Raw genomic sequence first — 8,465 nt, 5'->3', positions numbered from 1 at the left:
CGGGGTCCCGGGGTTACAGACGCTGGAGTTGGGGGTTCCGGGTGGGGGTCTGAAGCCGCTGGGCAGTACGTGGGAGGTCCGGGAGTCACTGAGGTTGAGGTTCTGGATATCTTGGCCGCCTCTCTGGGCGGCGGCTGAGGGGTTACCGGGTTTGGGTGCAGGTTCCTTGATGATGGGGTAGGGAGGCCGCCTAGCTGTGCCCGAGTTACAGCGCTGGACGGCGAACTCCCGGCAGCTGTTCCGGGGGTGGTGCCTGTGACACAAAGACCAGGGTTTCCTGCAGGTGAGTAGGGGTCTTGCACCTGCCGGCTGCAGTCGGTGCCCTGGTTACATGGTCTAGAGTCCCGGGCTACTGCTGTCTTCGCCCAGGCGGGTGTTGTTGAGAACCGGTTGCCTGACAACGCGCTGACGCTTTCTAGAGTCAACCATTCCTAGAACCCGGAGACCAGTGCGCCCTACGTCCGCAGAGGCCTGGCCGCAGCAGCTAGGCTAAGCCTTCCTGAGCGTCTGTCCTCTTCTCGGGAAGGGTTAATATTTAACGGTTGCGTACTTGTGCGCCCAGGCACTGCTCCTAGCGCTATGCTTTGTAAGTAAAAGTCTTCACCTTATCCCCCTGTTAGGTTGGTGCTAGTAGGTACCCCCCCCCCCGTGGTTGCTTGGCCTCTTGAGCTTGAAACTCTTTTTTAAAACTTCGGATTCTTATCTGGAATTTTAATCCAATTTTCATTAAATATTAGCCATGAGACTCATCTTTTGAGTTTTAATCCTGGTTTTCAAGGTTACAGGATTAAAAATTTAATTAGATTTGGGAAAAGAATGAATGCTGAGGTGTTCTGTCATCAAGTTTTCAAACACTGAAAAATCCAAGGACCTAAAAGCATCCCGAGAGGCTCTATTTTATATGAAAAAATAGCTTGTCATGTGGACAAGCAAAAAGGAATCCCTTGGAAACCTGTAAGATGCTTCATTTTCTCCTTATTCTTCTATGATTTTCTGGTGGTTAAGTACAGTATCTGTTGAAAGGCTCCACTTTTCAGATTTCCTAGACCAAGACAAGGGAGTTGGTGGATTTAGAAAGGCATTTTGAAACAGGAATTTAACCATTTTAGATAAGTCCTGGAAACGAGGTTTTCAGATATATATTTAACTATTACAAACTTAAATTTCAGATTATCTTTTTAACATCATCCTGACATCCCAAACATCCTGGTGTTTGGGCAAATTTGCATAACCCAAAAGCAATGTATGCTGCTGCCTTTAGTCACCATTAATAAATGAAGTATTATCTGCTAGAAGACCTCAAGATGGTTTTTAGTATAGTTTTTCACTCTTTCTTTGTATCCTCCTTTGTCCTTCAAACTCTTTCTCTTTGCCCCAACAACATATGTTGTACTGGATTTGCTTCTTGGCAGTATTTGGATTTGTCAAACTTTGGGTGTACTCATGGGATTTAAATTGCTTATGTGTCTGTCATCTACCAGGAGAAAAGATTAAAAACCTTTAATTTGCTGGGAAGACCTCCAGATGAATAAGCGAGAAACATTTTTCTGGTCACCTTTTACCTCCCTCTTCTAGGGTTCTTTCACAGGCTCTTCTCCCACCCCATCCTAGATGTTATCACTTCCTAAAATAATCAGTCTTTGGTACTGTTTTATTCTAGTGTCTTTTTCCCCAGGCAGCCTCTTCACAGCTTAACGATTAATTTTAAATACTGCTGAATCTTTGTGTTCAGACTGGATTTTATTCTGAGTTCCAGATGTATTGACGTTGTTTTCTTAATATCTCCATTGGATCCTGTGTCTCACACCCAACCCCTAAACCCTTGCTTGTCTAGCTATACTGTGAGTCACTGTGGCCTGGGGCATTAAATTTATCTAAATTTGATGGCAAGAATCATGTTTTATTCATCTTATCCCCCTAGCATGTAGCACAACGTCCTACTTTAAGAAGGCAGTATTTTCTATTTCTATTGACAGTGTATACTTGGAGAAGGAGAAGACGAGGAGCAACATTTCCCTCCTCTTTGTGATTTATGAAATTGAGGGAAGGAATTGAACGTACTCATTTTTTCTGGGACCTTTTTGTTTCGGATTGGCCTAGACTTAGAAGAATGGATAAGTTATGCTCTTCTTATATTTTTATTCATATAATAAGCACTAGTGGCCTAAACATGATTTAAAAGTGCTGTGTTTGGAAGCTTGCCTTTTTTTTTTTTTTTAAGTGCTGGGGACTGAACCAAGAGACTCAAGCATGCCAAATAGGTACTCCATACTGAGCTAGTTACATCATCAGCTGGAGGAGGCTTTATTTTTATTTTTTATTTATTTATTTGTTTGGTACCAGGGATGGAATCAGGACCTTGTGCTTGTGAGGCAGATGCAGTGCCACTGAGCTAAATACCCAGCCCCACTTTATTTTTAAAAAGTGAATGGTTATACACATAATGACTATGGAAATATAGCCGTAATTAACAAATAGATAATTTAGTGATTTCTAGGTGTCAGATTCTGTGCCATACTTATTAATGCAACTTTGGAGTTGTGTTTTCATTTTATAGATGAGAAATTTTAGGCATAGAGAGAAAAGGAATATGCCTGACATGGCAATCACATTGAATCAATAAATGATGGAAATGGGTTTCAAAATCTGGGTCTTTCAGTAATACTGAAAACTATTTACATACCGTGTAATTACTTATTAGTAATACTTGGGAAAATATCTGTTAATAATATTCTGAAAAAAGTTATGAGTTTTTACAGTGTAGAGTGTCAGGAAAATAACCTCAATTAAGCTTCTTTCACCTGATTTTTCTGGTAATTTAATCCTTAAGTTTAGACAATTTTATTGTATTTTGTACATAGGCACTTGGGAGGCTGAAGCAGAAGGATTGTGGTGAATTTGAGGCCAGCATAAGCTGTATGGTGAGTTCAAGGCCAGCCTGGGCTACATCTCAAAAAATTAAAAAAAAAAAAAGAGGGGGGGTTAGGGGTGTAGCTCTGTAGCCTCAGTACTGGGGTTATATGATATTTTATCTGTCTGTCCGTCTAGCTCACATTTTAGTAATGGCATGTGCTGTACTCACTACCATGGTTTAAAATTGTATTTTATTACCATGGTTACTATTACTTAAAAGCAATTGTAGAATTTGTAATAATTGATAGTAAAGAAAAAATAGAAGTATTAATAAATTCAAGAGGGAGAGCTTTCAAATTCTGGTTAATCAACATTTAAATGAGGATCCTAAATTAATAATTGCTAATAGGATTATATTAGCATTTCTTCAGTGTGGAAGAAGCTTTTTTTGTTTGTTTGTTTTTTTAGATTAAGAATTGTCTTAGTCTCTGTAATTGTTTCAGAGACAATACCTGACATCCACAATTTAAAGGAGGAGAGGCTTATTTGGGCTCACAGTTTAAGAAGTTTTAGTCCATTGTTGGCATGGTAGAAGGACCTGCTGTGGAGGAAAGCTGCTCAGGTCTTGGTGGCCAGGGAGCAGAGATAGGAGAGAGGACCCCGGAAGGGAGATGTACCCTTCCAGGTCTTGCCCTCAGTAACTCACCTGCAACCATGGCCCACCTACTAGTCAGCTGTAGTACAAAATACAGTCACCTTCCAAAAGCCCCACTCTGAACACTTGAGACTTTTGGTGACTCTCTAGATCTAAACCATAACAGTGGCATTTCTGCTTAAGTTCTGTGTAATATCCTATAGTAAAATATAAGCATTATGTCATCGCTTTTATTTCTGTCATATATATTTAAGAAAATTACAATTTCAAGAAATGATTTTTATTTTTATTTATTTATTTTTTGCTACTGGGGATTGAACTCTGGTCCTTGTGCTTGTGAGGCAGGCAGTGGAAACACTGAGCTAAATCCCTGGCCCAAGAAGGGATTTTTTTTTTTTAACCTGAATTTTGAATATTTACTAGGAGAAGTTTTTGTGACAATTAGCTAATTAACAGTGGCTGAGATATATTAACTTTTGTTGGTTTGGGATACAATTTTGTAAAGCTATACTTTAAAATTAATGTTCTTTTTGGAAGTAATGGCATGAAGTTTACATTATGTATTGCTTTATTGATAACAGTTTCAGCTTTTTTTTTCTGTTATTGGAGATGAAATTCAGATGTGCTCTACCACTGAGCTATATCCCTAGCCTTTTTAATTTTTATTTTATTTTATTTTATTTTTTTTTTAGACAGGATCTCTTTAAATTGTGCAGGCTGGTCTAGAACGTGTGATCTTTCTGCCTTAGCCCCAAGTAGCTGGGATTATAGGCAGCTTAACATACTGCTTTTGGTAAAGCATTCTTTTCTACATTTTTACAAATTCTCATTTCCCAAATGTTAAAATCACTAGACACTTTTTTTCTTTAAATCTTTTGCATTTGAAATTATTTATCAGTTTTTTAAAATTTCTTCCCTTTTTTCCTCCACTAAGTATATTGACCTGGTTTTTTTTTTTTATATCTTTCTTTTAATTATTCCTTCTATGTACTTTTCCCCAGCTTCAGTTATTCTGTCACCTCTGCAAGTAAACACTGCCCAGCATTTATTTCTGGGTTATTGCTTATACTCACTAGGGTCTTAACTATTATGTTTAAAATAGTTAACTCTTAAGTAAGCATCTCTACTGTGTTCATTTCCTTGAATTTGAGTGTCTACCCATTTGCTGGAAATTTTCATTAGCACATCTCAACAGATTCAACTTAATCTTTAAAAACCAAACCTTTCCTGGTTAGCCAAATTGACTTATTTTCAGGCAGGATTCCATGCAGTTTGTTTCTAAAATTTAACATGTTGGTCACTAGTGGCTTCTTCTCACATATCCAGTTAGCCACAAAATTTGATGAGGTTTTGGAAAACATAGGTTTAGAAAAATTCTAGTTTCAGTGAGAAGAGTAGTCTTTAAAAAAAAAAAAATGGTGTTGGCCTGGTATGGTGGCATATGCCCATAATCCCAGCACCTGGGAGGTTGAGGCAAGAAGTATTGCTGTTATTTTGAGGCCAGCTTGAACAAATGTGAGTCCCTGTCTCAAAACAAACAAACACCTCCCTCCCCCAACAAAACCCCAGAATGGTTCTGGAGCCAGGTGTGGTGGTTCATGCCTATAATCGCAGCTACTCAGGAGGTTGGTTGTTTGTTTGTTTTTGGTGGTGGTACCGGGTATTGAGCCCAGGACCTTTGTACTCATCTACATCTCCAAACCTTTTTTTAATATTTTATTCTGAGCCAGGCTCTTACTAAGAGAGCTGCTTGGCTCAAACGTACTATTTTTCTGTTTCAGCATCTCAGAGTGCTGCGATTATAGATTTCTGCTACACCTGGTTTATAGCTACTCTGAAGGTTGAGCCAAGAGGATCAAAATCAAGATTTCGAGATCAGTCTAGACAATTTATTGAGACCCTGTCTGAAAATGAAAAGGGCTTGGGATATAGCTCAGTGTTGTAGGGCAACTCTGGGTTCTATCCCCAGTACTATATAAAAAAAAATGCCTGAATAATGTTATAGTCATATACTGAAAAAAAATTGAACCTGACTCTTCTACATTCTAAAAATTAACCTTAAATGGCTCATAGGCTTAAATTGAGAGAAGAAATGTAAAAAGTTCTAAAAGAAAACAAAAGAACATAGTGGGCTAGGCAAAGATTTCTTTGATGGCCCAAAAAGCTCAAACAGCTTAAAAATTGTCAAAAAATTAATAAATTGGCCTTGATAAAAATGAAATACTTTAACTGTTAAGAAAACTTACAAACCACAGACTGGGAAAAATATTTAAAAACATATTTGATAGTGGATTGATTTGTATAAAGTAAATATCAAGAAATCTTGCAATCCAGTAAGAGGAAAACAATATGATTATTAAAATGGGCAGAACATTTGAATAGACACTTAGCCAATGACTATATGTATGAGTTTATGAGTGATAAATAAGCACAGGAAGACATACTCAATAGCATAGTCATTAGAGAAATGCAGATTAAAACCATATAGAGCTGGGTGTGCTCGTGCATACATGTAATCTCAACACTGGAAGGCTCAGGCAGGAGGTTTGCAAGTTTGAGCTCAGCCTGGGCACTTCAGCAATTTAGCAAGACCCTGCCTTTTTTTTGTGGTTGTACCAGGGATCGAATTTGGGTCCTTGTGCTTGCAAGGCAAGCAGCGGAACCACTGAGCCAAATCCCCAGCCCCTAGCAAGACCCTATCTTAAAAAATGAAATGGGCTGGTGATATATCTCTGAGTTCAGTCTCCAGTACCATAAGAAACAAAGCAAAACAAAAATCCCATAGAAATATTACTACATACCCAGTAGAATGGCCAAGATAAAAAAGAACGAAAATAGCAAGCTTTGGTTATATAGAAATTGTAACCCTCATACATTGCTGATTGGAATATAAATTAATATATTGAGTATACTTTTAGGAACATCCTCAATATATTAACAGAATTTATGTGACTCAGCAGTTTTAACCTGTATATAAAAGTTCATCACAACATTATTCATAAAAAGCCAAAATGGACACAACCCAAATGTTTGTGTGCCATTTCCATGTGATAGAGTATAATTTAGCAATAAAAAGCCAACAAACTACTTAGTAATAGAAGTCTACATAGATGTGTACTTTGGTAGATGACTACAAATATAAATCTCAGAAACAGTAGAAGAAGCCAGATAAGACTACATACCAGTTTTAGGAAATTACTAGATTAGGCAAAGCTGTAGAAATGGAAAAGAGATAGTTTTCCCAAGTTGGGGATGGGAGTAAGGAATGACTGCAAGGCAGTATGAGGGAACTTCTTGGGATGATGGAAATATTTATAAAATATAATTGTGATGACACTTGAACAACTATGAATTCATTAAAACTCACTGGAGCCACTGACTAAAATGAATGAATTTTTAAAAATATAAATTATTTCTCAGTTAAAATGTAGTTAATCAGTGTTTAAATTCCAGGGCTTATTAACAAAAGGAATTCCATATTAATAATAAACCCGTAAAGGGGATAAAGGGAAAGACTCTTGTTTACAATAAAATGAAAGTGCTGACTGATAAGAGTGTAGAGTATAGAATGGTGGTATTAAAATCTAATATTTTGTAGCCATATAGAATCAGATCGGACCAACCAAGAGTTGCCAATGTATAGCGGGGCATGGTAGCACATGCCTGTGATCCTAGCCTTCAGGAGGCTGAGGCAGGAGAATTGAGAGTTTAGGACCAGACTGGGCTGCATGACTAGTTCATGGCTGTCCTGGACTGGACTGAGACTATCTCAAAAGAAAAAGAAGAAGAAGAAAAAAGGAAAGAAAATGTAAATCTAGGAACACATGTTGATTAGGAGTAAAGTATTTGCATAGTCTAAAAATATCCCCAAACGGAATGCTTTTTGTAACAAGAGTTCAGAAGAAATCAGACATTTTTACTAGGTGATCAATAATTGCTTCACTGGTAGAAGCAGGTATATATATGTCTCTCTGCTGTTGACACTTTGAGAATGATGCAGTTAAGTGTATTCATGGTAAGAATGTTTAACCTGAACTTAGTCATTAGGAAACATCAGGCAATCCTCAAATGAGGAATATTCTATTAAAAAAGGTGGTTAGTGGATGGGTTGTATTAAAAGACTTAATGTCATGAGACACAAAGGAAGGTTTTTGGAGATGTTCCACATTAAAGGCTGAAGAGACATATAACAACAGTAAACTGCAGTACCTCAACTAGACTGGATCCTGAGCTGGAGAGAGAGAAAAAGTTACTGCATGGGCCATTATTGGGTCAGTTGACAAAATTGGAACTTGGAAAATAGATTAGATTAAAAAATCAGTGTTTCTGAAGTTGATAATTATGTTGTGATTCTGTAAGAATATGACCCAATTCTACTTTTAGATCTCCAGGGCGTGCTGGGGAATCTAACCCATGCCTCATCCTGTTAAGGAAGCACTTTATCACTAAACTACATTCTCCGCCCATTCTTAAGAAATGCACACTGGAGAGTTTAGGGTAAAGGGCTGTGAGATATGTAATTCACCCTCTGAATAATTTTAGAAAAACTGCATGTATATATAAAGAATGACCTTATGGGCACAAGCAAATATAAGGCAAGTGGAGCAAAATCTTACCAATATGGAATTAATAGCTAGTACATGGTGTTCTTGGTTTTTTGTAATCTTCCTGTAAATTAGAAATTATCTCCAAATAATCAAAGTATTTATCTCTGAAAAAATACTTTGGCTCAAGGATTAAAATTTTTAAAAATTTTCTTCAAAGTGTTGTAGTCTTTTCTGGGGAGTTGGGAGAGGAATCAGGCAGGTGTATTTATGATGGTTATCATAATTAGATTATTTAGGGCCGGGGATTTAGCTCAGCAGTTCTGTGGCCTGCCTTGCAAGCACAAGGACCCCAGTTCAATCCCTGGTACTAAAAAAAAAAAAAAAAAAAAAAAAAAAAAAAAAAATGATAG

The 8,465-nt window shown here is 37.5% G+C and overlaps 1 protein-coding gene across 7 annotated transcripts in view; it reads left to right on the top strand.

Annotated features, from left to right (window-relative positions):
- Cspp1 (centrosome and spindle pole associated protein 1) overlaps positions 1-8,465 on the top strand; it is a 135,391-nt gene that overhangs the window by 2,446 nt on the left and 124,480 nt on the right. For 6 of the 7 annotated variants that reach the window (XM_033760626.1, XM_010611468.3, XM_010611469.3 and 3 more), the window contains exon 1: positions 2,885-2,921. The exons of the other annotated variant lie outside the window; for it this stretch is intronic. The gene's annotated coding sequence lies outside the window, so the exon portion shown is untranslated. Of the gene's footprint in view, positions 1-2,884; positions 2,922-8,465 lie in introns of those variants that run through there. 7 annotated transcript variants of the gene reach the window in all.

The sequence above is a fragment of the Fukomys damarensis genome, unplaced genomic scaffold (genome assembly GCF_012274545.1).
Source record: "Fukomys damarensis isolate Sample0158 unplaced genomic scaffold, DMR_v1.0_HiC HiC_scaffold_5, whole genome shotgun sequence".
NCBI classification, from domain to species: domain Eukaryota; kingdom Metazoa; phylum Chordata; class Mammalia; order Rodentia; family Bathyergidae; genus Fukomys; species Fukomys damarensis.
Note: the sequence above shows the minus strand (reverse complement) of the source record. Positions and strands in the feature narration are given on the sequence as shown.